We start from the raw sequence: 9,910 nt of genomic DNA, 5'->3' as shown, positions 1-9,910 counted from the left end.
AGAAGTCGTAGTAAAGATTATATCCTGTAACACATATTATCATTTCGATAAAGAAATCATTAATATTTATATTTCATGATAAGTCACACAACATAATATGTTCCAATTTGTACAAAAAATATGTCATAAGAGGTCATGTAGGAAATACGATACCTATTAATCTTGATTTAAAACCCTTTTCAAAGGTGAACAGATCATGCACATTTCGTTTAGTGCCAATTAAGAAGAACATGATTGCATTAGCTACAGTACACGGGGATATTACTCTATAAGAATTGCGACTGAGCGATACACTCATCTATTAGAGAAAAGAGTATGTTGTAACCGACCACATGCAGCTATATGCAGTCTTTATAGCACTGCCACATATCTGTCCTTTCAGCCACATCCCAACAACTATGTTGATACGTTTAAGGATGTTCAGAAAGTAACGTTTATTGTATCTCGCCAAGATGGAGGGAAGTTGTCAAGGCAACCGATTCATAATAACGTTTATCTGATAAAACATTTAATTCAAACGGTTTACTACCTTATAACTATGTCGTAAATATGCCAAAACACAATTAGATGAAGGTTATGGGCTATTTAACCATTATTGTTCGGTATCAAATCATTAACACTCCTGAAGCTGAAGCAAATTTCAGGGGATATGCCGATGGTTTGGGTCATCCAAGTCACTGATAATACAAACAATGTGCGATATGAAACAGATCACCAAGACGGGACACACAGATTGGATATTATCTCGTTAGTCCATTCATGTGCCATCAAATGACGAGCCCTAGTGTCCGACCATTTGACTCTGATACTTCTGAAATAAATAAAGTTTTCTGTAAAACTACGGGGAGAACAAAATAACCGCTTGCCTCTGTATTCAGACAAAAAAATGAAGCTGTGATAAAAAATAGATTTTAACGTAACATAAATACTAATTTAGTGTATTGAATGGCCAGAAAGAGGTTAAAACCGTCATGAAAGATATCCTCATCTACAACCAGTACTCAAGAGAACGTCTTTAATAAAACGTCTAAAATACGTTACAAGATGTACTTGTAGTTTCCTTGCTTGGTGGTGAGCGTGAAGTAATTAATATAAGGGATGATCTGTTAGGAGTCAATATACGTTGTCTGAATGGGGAGTATCTATGTGAAACTGACTGACTGAGTTTGGTTTTACGCCGTTTTTAGCAATATTCCAGCAATATCACGGCGGGGGACACCAGAAATGGGCTTCACTCATTGTACCCATGTGGGGATTCGAACCCGGGTCTTCGGCGTGACGAGCCAACGCTTTAACCACTAGACTACCCCACCGCCCCATCTATGTGAAAGAGTGGCGTGGCATCACAGCCGCTCTTTCACACAGTGGGCTAGCACTATCATACTGGCATTAAAGTCCTCACGGAAATAGAAATAAAATGGTTTTGGGTGTTTATTTGTTTATTACTTCTTTACAATAGGTAGTTTTAACAAATATTAAAATAGCTATGTTTTTTCCAAATAGGCCTCATAATTTGGTCCTCTAATCAACCAAAATACCATTTTACAGGTACAAAATAACACCAATTTATGTATTATCAACAAATTTAGAAACATGTTATAACTTACGTCACAATCAACAATGGGTGGTAATAACTACCTGCAGCACTGTTTAGACGGCAAGATGCATTTGCACGTGCATTGAGATAGCGATTGTGCAATTAACAATCAAAGCTATGAATGAACTCGTTAAAATAGTAAACTTTCAACAAGAGTACAGGCATGAAAAACGTACTGAAACGTACATTTTGACCTTGGTGAAATTTCAGGGGGTAAACATGACACGATTTGCTCTCCTGTAAACCCATCTATTTTGGATGATTTTACAAAATGTATTAAAACCAAAAGTTGGGAAATACGATAGAATAGAATACTTAGCAATCAAACTTTAGTTGTGTTCAAAACTACGAAATAAACGCCAAAAAACATATTATTTCAATTTCCGTGAGATCTATATTTCGGTTTATTACAAGCTAGCTCTTACCCGAGCTAACACAGAAACATACACACGCGCTATATATGTGCGACAATCCTGAACACGACGTTCATGCCCATTTCCTCTCAGCCACTCAATAATCCAAGTCCCTGAAGCGTGCATATCCCGTCTCTGACAATGGACTATCACACCTTTGTTGTACTTTGAAGTGTATATTGAAATGAAAAGAAGGCTTCCTTCTTTTCCTTCTGTTGTGTGTTTTTCAAGATAAAAGACTTCCTACTTGCAAACCAAACTGGAACAATGACTTCAGTATATTATTAAGCATTCCCACGTATATGCACATTGTGATGCAACCATGCGCATATATCAGACAATAATGACCTTTATGTCACACACAAGAGCTCAAAACCGGTTCCAAGGAAGTTCGGTTTCGTCCTAAAATAGTGCAATTGTCTTGACATTAAACACATAAGCTGTTCTGAAGAAACACCAAAGGAGACAGGATGTTACCTTGGTGACCACCTCCAGGGCGTTCTACAGGATTGTACAGTGACGCCGATTGCTGCTTGGATTGTTTGGCTACCATTGGTGACATTGACTGCCATTGCTCACAACATCGATATTTCGGGACCATCACATTTGTATCCACATACAATACTAAACAAACAAATACTTTCAAAATAGAAAGACAAGAAGACTAACACTCACTAATCACCATTGCGCCGTTACGGATGACACAGTTATTCATCATGTTACAGGCGCTGGATTTAACCCGGGATGAAGTTGGATAAATATGATTCTTCATAAAAATACTTTTTAAAATAATTTTTTATGTTGATATTCTCCATTTTCTGCAGATTTGTACACATGTTCAAACAATTAAATGTGAAAGGAAGAATAATTCAGATGTACATCAAAACACCTAAAGCATACAAATTCATCGATGGCAAATTGTTGTTTATTGCATAGAACGACGTTTAGAGGGAGATTCTTACACCGTTATCAAGCTAAAAGTGTCAATACTGATGAAACAATTATTACAACATCTATCCTTTCCTGTCTTGCACCAGTCGCTGAAGCTGTTCTTCCAATATCATCACATTTTGCCTGGTTCGACTCTATTATTTGGAAATCAATATGTGGAATTATTTTAATGGGCGTATATCCCCCATGGGGAATCCTTGGCAGATTATACCATAGATGGGAGTGTTACAAAATGACTAAATGAGGATTTGAATTTTTTCATCAAACCCCCGTGGCGCGGATCTGCGTACCCGCTGTGAACGAGTCGTTGTCTGGCACTGATATGGGTGAAATATTGACATTTACTCATTTTACACGTATGTCATGATTCTTTGAAATATACAGTAGACCACTGGGGTTGAAGTTTGAGCATAGTTGGAAATATTTTTGTTTTTATTCACAAATTATAGTAAATAAAAGGATCATAGAGAGTTTGGCTGATCCTGGCACTGTCAGGCTGGTTAGACTCTAATCAGCTCTGGACCCTTGACCACTCTACACTGACAGTCTGCCTGACAGGTAAATCCAAATGCAACTATTTGGAGAATGTGTAGACTCCTTAACACTGCAGCCTTCTGCTGTACCCAGTGTCAGCTGGACTGTGTTAGTCTAGAGATTGGGAGGTACTACATTTAAGGCACCACGAACAATAGGGAGTCGTACAATTTGGTACTTTTCCTAAATATAGTGAGTCACATTACTGACTAGAAAAACAGAACTTTCTTAGATTGTTTGGCTTCCATCGGTGACATTGAGTACCATTGCTTACAACATCGATACGGAATCGTACAATTTGGTACTTTTCCTGAATATAGTGACTTACATTACTGACTAGAATAACAGACATTTCAATGATTTAAATAACGCTAGGTTTGAAGACGAGGAGTCGTCTGAGGCTGTATACGGGCCTCTTTCAAAGAATTGTATTGTTTGTATTTTCTCTATCGCCCTTTACATTTCTCCTTTCTGCCACGGATGGATTTCAGAGTTAAAACCACAAGAATATCGGAGACCGTCATTGACAGATCGAGCCACTTCCATCGATGTGCATCCACTGATATGATGTTGGACAGTCTCCGAGCCGTTAAACCCATTTCATAATCCCCATTTCCTATTTACATTTTGATGCAATGTCGCACATTGACGGCTGCGAGTGGGAATTTACTGGTCCTGAGCACCAAACGGAAAGCTTTGTGTCATAATTCATAGGTCAGTCGACTTCATTTCGAAGGACAGCGAAACACGTTGCAGTGGTCGTTCAGAGAGACGTCCCTTGAAACTTCGAGTCAGTGTTGATTTGATTTGCAGTGCGTTTGGTTGACACTTATTTAAGAAATGCACTTCGCTCTACCACCATGTATAGTGTAATAAAACACACTTTTGCCCTGAACTATTATAGTTAAAGCACGAGGACGCTTGAAAGTGTGTTTTATTACACTATACATGGTGGTAGGGCGAAGTGTATTTCTTTTCTAAGATGCCAAATTTAATACTTTCTAAAGATAATTACGATTAATTTAAGGCAGAAAACAAACGGCGGTGTCGGTGACCTAAATTAAGAATCCTCGCACAGGGCTAACTGGCGCGCTGTTCTATTGATGTGTCTGCCCCCTACGTTAAGACGAACGTTACCAGAAAAAAACAAATGATAACAGTTTGATGACGGTTTACGTTCGGATTAAATATCTTCTCTGAATTATTTTAATTACATCTGTCATTAACGTAAACCATATGGGGCAATATGAACGTTGCATTTCTACTACCAGCGTAAGTTTAGATCAGTACATCCAGAGGAAGTTGAGTAGTCAAGCGACATTCCACAATTGCATTGTGGGAATGTAAACATTACGAACGTTACCGTGTCGCTGAAAACTTGTGAGTCGAAATGACACATTTTAACCGTCGTAAAACATAAACGCAATGTTTCCACCTGTGATGTTAGCTGCGTGAAGCAACAGCAAACCAAGAAACGGGATGCAGCGGTGTAGTTTACTGTAGGAGGCCGTACGAGGCGATGACAACTGACATGCATCGTGACGTCGCTTACATTGTGACGTAATGTAAAATGGTTTGATTACGAGGGGGCACACTAGAATGGCGCAGTGACGGGATAACGTCATTCAATTGTTACGTCATCAAAAAACTATACCTTTATTGTCTGATAATGTATTGTTTTTTCGATTGTTCTAACCGCTAGGCATCTTAGAATCCCGTTTTGTCCAGTAGTGTTGAACCATCACCAAATCAAAACTGATAGTTAGATTGTGTCCAACATTACGAAAACTGTGGAATGTCCTGTTTTTATTATGAGATTTGACATGCCTCACAAGAGCATCACCAAACAAACATATGTGTACAAACGTGAACAATAGAATTCTGCCATGATGAACCTACACGTTTATCAAACAACGCCTTCCCAATAATATTGAGATATATAACATACAGCATCTATTGTCTGATATGACTCTCCGAGGGAGGCACTGCTGATAGGAAAGGACGGCAACAGCAACCTTGACCTCATCTGAAGCGCAATATGCGTAATACACCCTGTAAACGTTTTTGGGGCGTGTATTAAGATATATATGTTATAATTCGGTAGTTTTGGGGATCAGTCAACTCGCCTTTCTTACTAGAAGTATTGTCCGACCTTGGCAGAAACAAGACGGAACATCCCCTGCATCTATGACGGAACTGAAACAATAAAGTAATAGCGCAAGGACACAAGGAACAGTTGCCAATTCCGTTTTCAAATACCATCAAATATATTTCAGGCAGTCAGGTTTAGTACAACAAACCAATAGCAATCTTGTTTTGCCATGCAAAACATAGCTGTAATGTATCCATGGTTCTTCCGTGTTGCAGCTGCAACTAACTGTAAACTGGTTTTCATCATTTTGGACCAGTATATTTTGCTTGATGTAACCATATTTTTGTCCCACATTAGTTTTCTTTCTGTCCAAATGTTGGCTTTGTCTTCACAGAATCAATGATCTAGTTTAGAATTATTTTTTAAAGACTTGTATTTTATTTTACATTTTTTCCAAAAGTTCGTTTTGACGTTTTGTCATTGATTGCACTTAAGATCGTAATTTCTAGAAAATTTCTATCCAAGGATATATTTCTTATTGTTTCGGTTAGTGTTGTTTCGAACTGTTTTGTTTTCTTGTATCTCATTGTTTATGACTGCTTTGTGGCTCTTTGTCAGTGGAACACCCGAGTTCTTCCAGTGTTCTCAAAGCACCACACACGCAACAGTATATGCCCAGCAGGGCGGTGGGGTTCGATTCCCCACATGGGTACAATGCGTAAAGCCCATTTCTGGTGACCACGCCGTCATATTGCGACAGTATTTCTAAAAAGCGGAGTAAAACTAAACTCAAACAATCAATAATGCCCAGCACTTAGAGTGACAGATATAATTTCATTTAATTTATTCAGCTAATTCTGTGGAAATGATTGGTTAATTTTAGTCGGTCCCGTTTAACAATCGGTTAATCACAGGTTGATTATATAACGATACGAACAAAATATACAACTGACCATCAGAAAGATCATTGTCAGAAGTGGGCTTGGAATCAGAAGAAAACTCAAAATCTGGTCATCATCGGACATTTAATTGTGAACCCATGAAAGGGATGTCAACTACAAGTGATTCAGGTAATTTCGGAAGAACAATGTTGTTTTGCAGTTTCGGGTCTGCTGCTTGTTGGTACCGGGGTTCATGCAAAGGTTCCCCACGGATGTTGGTACCTAGCTGAACAGGTTCACAGCACATATAGTTTTAGTGGCCGAAAACTGGTCACGAGTATTCTGCACTGTCTGGTATGCGTGCATGGTCATGGCTTTCCCCCAATGCCGCTTCAATAGTTTTCTAGTATGTGTGGAATTTCTGGCGGGCAAAGAAATGTCCAAAATATTTCTGAACGGGTTTTGTGCCTCCCACTGTGGCAAATCCCATCGACAGCTTGGTTGGTTTGTTTGCCAGAAGGAATCTGCCTGGCCTGCGGAGTCAAGAAGCGTTCTAATGTTCTGTAATCCAGTGATAACCAGTATCCTGGTGTTAGCGCTAACTTGGTGATGCACGCTTAGTCCATGAAATATACTGGGGGAAACACATAAGGGAACACCACTTCATGGCAGTGTTCCTTTATTTATTCTCAGATTTTCCTTCACAGCGCTATTCAAAGCTGGTGATGAAAACTGGAAAATATTTAAGGAACACTTGTATTTTCCTGTGTTCCGTTATTTGTTTCTCTCAGTATATGTACATTCCCCTATCTATGCCCACCACGCAGATTCGTACAACATCAGATACTTCTTCTTTTTCTTCTTCTTTAGTCCACTTTATTACAGCTGTTATAAACACTTCGTGATTATACGACAGTGAAAATCCTTTTGATAAATTTGTATGAACGACTTTTTCAATAAGAAATGTTTTGTTCTTTTCGCAAGAGCAAGATTGATTTTTCGTGTATATCCCTTGGGGCCTGGTACTCGCTAAAAGAACACACACCACAAAGCCTGTTAACATAACACTTAAGTTTCCGTATGCATGCATCCTGTGTTTTGAACGTATGATAAAATCTATAAAACGTGTTGATAAATAATAACAATTTGCTTATATTACACGCGAAACAATATCCCAAACGTCAAAGTATGAACTGAAATTGGAATATTTAGTTGTAAATATATTTATATATGATGTAGTCAGGTTGTCATTCAATTATACAATAATTTAATGATTTTGAAAAAACAATGTTGTGATAAAAAAGGTCTTCTATACACGGAATATTGATCTGATAATTATTTAGCCTCGGGGGTCTAATCACAAATATTTTTTGTTCACGGTGCTGTGAAATTGTTGTCAGATCGCAACTCTCTGCGTGTTAATTATTGCTCCCTGTAGGAACCTTTTGATATTACCAAACCCATTTCCGTATTAATTGATCTTTACCTGGTATGCGGGCTGGAGCCAGGTATGTATGGTGTACCCAACAAACAAGAGTTGAAGCTTACCTCGGTACTGAATTGTCCTCATGCATAAACACTTGTAAGCATTGTAGGATCAGAATTGCACGCGTTCGATTTTACCTAATGTTGGTACTGTTTGTGAATGGCGACTATGTTGACTACAGAAGACGTTGCACACCTTCCATTGATACCTGCATGGACAATACAATGACTCTTTTCCCAAAACAATATACACACACATGACTTGTATTGTACAGTCCAAACGAGTTGACGTGTGTATGAGAGAATACTGTATACAGTACAGCGGTGAATTCTGCACACACTCTGGGTACTCCATAGGTCTTAAGGGACCGATGCGTTCAAGAAGCGACTGAACAGGTCGGGTAGTAAGGCTCGGTGACTTTGTTAAAAAAATATCCCTTTATCCCATGTGTGTGGATTGACTCTCAAAATAATTAAAATCGACAAAACACTTTTTACATACATAAGAAATATCTGCTAAAAGTATAATCAATTGTATCACGAGCAATTGTTTATGAATCACTATCAAATAGTGATGATACCAGGTGTTCGTGAAACTGGGAGCGTATCCTGGCCCAACGGTGACAGATGCAACGTCTAGTCACTTTTCCGCACGATATCTATAATAATACTTTTGAAAGTTGTACTGATACCTTGTCTGTAGTAACCATGAACGAACAACTTATTAGCGTTTATGAGATTGTCTGAACAAAGTCACTACAGGGTAGTCTAGCTAAACGTTTAATCCTTCATGTCAATAATCCTCGTTCAATAACCGTCAAAAGTATAATTCCCATCAACTGATTTACCTACTTGAACTAGAAATAACGGAGACTAGGGAGAGAGCCTCGTCTGTTTCATACTCAGGTCTATGCATCAATAAAGGTACAGAGTGATAAAACATTCTCCATTAAACTCTTATAAGAAGGGTGACTTCAAATTTATAATTCTTGACCTTCCCTATTTTTCGAGTAATATTATAATCCAACATCTTCAGGCTTTGGTGTTTTCATTAAAACCTCATGAGGTACAATCGAGCATGTTCTTTCTTCGAAGATATTAAAGTGTGTCCTGCAACTGAAAACCTTTAGATCAATGTTCAACCATCCTATAAACGTAAACCTTTCAAAAAGGTTTAATGTCAGGGGAGGATGGCATTTCGAAATCTGAAGCATCAGTGACAAAATTAATGTGTAAGCAATTTTGTCTTGTACCATATGTTGCCGTGTTATCTTTTAAGGTGAAAACATGATCTAATTATGTATGTGTTTGTAACGGATGTTAGCGTTGGGGCAGGATAGGCTCACCTTTTCAGGGACACCTGGTGCATAGCGTTTTGATAGGGATTCATAGGGTTATATTTAAATCAATACTGAACGTATTAAGCCTTTTGGTTCCACAGACTATTATCAAAATGCCACTTGACTATCAAAGCCCCAGGACTAGAGAACTTTCTGCTGTATGAGTAATTCACTTTGACTTACATACGAAAACAGCATAAAGACCATGGCTGACAGAGGAAAGGAGGCTGTATGGACATTACGCAAGACTGATGGATGAGCTCGGAGTTGAGGACACGTAGTCTTTCTTCAACTACCTTAGGATGGAGCCTTCCATGTTTGATGAGTTGGTGCAGAAAGTGGGACCAAGAATACAGAAGCAGGATACATATATGAGAAAGGCGCTACCTCCAGGCTTGAAGCTAGCCATCACATTGAGGTTCCTGGCTTCAGGTGATAGGTACCCCAGCATCATGTACAGCTTCCGCGTGATAAGGAACACAATCAACCCAGAAGTATGTAAGGTTAGGATGTTGTCATCTGCCCTACCACTCCAGAAGAATGGGCACCCATTGAAGAGGTATTCAGAATCAGGTGGAATATTCCTCATTCCGTAGGAGCTTTAGATGGAAAACATG

The sequence above is a fragment of the Haliotis rubra genome, unplaced genomic scaffold (assembly GCF_003918875.1).
Source record: "Haliotis rubra isolate DU_JTF1 unplaced genomic scaffold, ASM391887v1 Scf664, whole genome shotgun sequence".
Taxonomy (NCBI): domain Eukaryota; kingdom Metazoa; phylum Mollusca; class Gastropoda; order Lepetellida; family Haliotidae; genus Haliotis; species Haliotis rubra.
This window is presented reverse-complemented; position numbering follows the sequence as displayed.